We start from the raw sequence: 2,680 nt of genomic DNA on the forward strand, positions 1-2,680 counted from the left end.
GTATGATCGACATTAGTGAATTTAATATCATTAAATAATAAAATGCTTCATTTTTACTGCCGCATTGGTAAAAAAGAAATTGATGAAGCTTTAAAAAAATCAAGGGTGGAAAGTCTCTTGGAGATTCCAATTAAAGTGTGGAAATATATACAAGATTTGGGAGCTTTTAAGGTTACTAAACTCTTTAATATTATTTTAAAAACTAAAAAGATGTCTGAGGAGTGTAGGAAAAGTATTTTGGTTCCCACTTTTAAAAATAAAGAGGACGCACAGGAGTGTGCAGATTATAGAGGAATTAAGTTGATGTGTCATACTACAAAATTATAGGAGAGAGTAATTGAACATAGGTTAAGACGAATTACAAAGATTTTTCATAATCAATTTGGATTTATGTCGGACAAGTTTACTATTAATGTTATACATCTATTAAGAGATTTAATGAAGAAGTTCAGAGAGAATAAGGAGGATCAACATATATTTTTTATTGATTTAGAAAAAACTTATGATAAAGTTCCAAGAGATATACTTTGGAGAGTTTTAGAAGAGAATGACATTGATATGAATTATATTCAAGTCATTAAGTATGTGTATACTAGATCTATTACTTGTATTCAAACAGAGTGAGGATTGAACAAATATTTTCCTATTTCAGTTGGATTACATTAGGGATCGAATTTAAGCCTATAACTTTTTGCTTTAGTTATGGATGCTCTTAATGGACATTTACAGGAGGATGTACCTTGGAGTATGTTTTTAACTGATGATATCATTCTCGTGGATGAGACTAGAGAGAAAACTCTGGAAAAACTTGAATTATGGAGGTCTACATTGAAATCTAAAGTAGAACTAAAACTGAATACATGGAATGTAATTTTAGTAGTACTAACTGCTTTAGTGACAAAGTTGTAACTATGAGTGATCAAATTATTAAAAGGTGAGAATATTTTAGATATCTCTAGTTTATTGTTCAAATTGATGGTGATATAGATGGAGATGTTATTAGTAAAATTCAAGTTGGTTGAACTGGAGGAATGCTTCAGGCCTATTGTGTGATAAAAAAGTACCGCTTAGACTGAAAAGAAAATTTTATAAGATGATGGTGAGACCTACCATGCTCCATGACATTGCATGTTAACCTTTAAAAGAGAAGCATAAAACTAGGTTAAGTGTTGTCGAGATGAGAATGCTTAGGTGGATGAGTGACTTTACACTTAGAGACAAGATATGAAATGAATATATCACTCATAAGGTTGGCGTAGCTCCAGTGACAGACAAAATTAGAGAGTCATCATGGATGATTTGGTCACATTAAACATCGACCATCTGATAATCTGGTTAGGATAGTAAATGTTTTAGATTCGACTTATGTTAAGAAAGACAGAGGTAGACCTAGAAACACTTGAGCATATTGTAAAAAAAAATGATCGTAATTTATTAGAATTAAATGAAAATATAACACTCGATCGGACACAATGGAGAAAAAAGATTCATGTAGCCAACCCCGCTTAGTGGGATAAAGATTTGTTGTTGTTGTAATGAAATATTTAAAATAATTATTAAGTTTTTATGCCTTTAAATGGTGGCCAATAAAAACTCTATTGATAGATCAAAAAAGGAAAAAAGGAAAAAAAAAATGAAAAGATTAAGGAAAAAAAACTACTTTCCTAATTGAGCCAATCTTCTTAAAAATTCTGACAATAATAAATGTGAAATTAGGAGAGGGAAAAGAAACTTCATTACGCCGGATAATAATCATTATCACCGGTTAGACCATAAATAATAGAATTTTCCTATGACCATCTAACCATTGAAATATCAAGACAAGAGAAAATTGTTTGGTTATTAAAATTTGAAATATAATGATTTATTGAATCAAATGATTATCCAAATGTTTATAACGGTTTGAACCAAGTGTTCAATATATTGATGCTAGTCTTCACACATGGATATCTAAAATTAAGAATGCAAACGAAAGTGTTTTACTTTCTCCCTAATTTTCTTTTTCAATATCATCGTCTTCAATTGCAACATTCATAGTTTGAAGTGGCATCTGGTAATTTTTTTCATTCATGAGATTTGATGGTGAATATCAGATATTTGATATGCATTATAGGAGCATTTCGTGTAAAAATACTTTTTTCTAGAAACTTGCTCACATACGTGCAATAAACCACAAATTTATAAAGTAGCATGTGTGCATGCAATTGCGACTTTGAGAGCTTGACGTTTTGATCACCAGTTTTTGTTTTGAAATATTTTACATTGTCTTGTAGGTCAGAATTTCAGTACATCTCAAATTTATTCACCATCAAATCTCATGAATGAAGAAAATTATTGGATGCACAACAAGCTACAAATGACGCAACTGAGGACAATGATATTGAAGAATAATTTCAAAACCATGAGTTGTGATATTGATCACTGCGATCGCCTTCTCGATATACACTCGGCTTAAGCGTCATTCCACCCCGGCGTGAAGGCTAGTTTTATTTTATAAACACGCTTTTACGAGAATATTTTAATTTGAAATAAATTTTATGTATTTCATTTATTGTTAGCTAATTCATTTTGTTCATTTTTTCTTTTTTATTAATTTAAAATTTTATTTGTAATAATAGTTAATATATATTAATATTAAAATTATTTATAATATTATAAATTATATATATATATATATATA

This window comes from Phalaenopsis equestris, unplaced genomic scaffold (assembly GCF_001263595.1).
Source record: "Phalaenopsis equestris unplaced genomic scaffold, ASM126359v1 Scaffold000002, whole genome shotgun sequence".
Taxonomy (NCBI): Eukaryota; Viridiplantae; Streptophyta; class Magnoliopsida; order Asparagales; family Orchidaceae; genus Phalaenopsis; species Phalaenopsis equestris.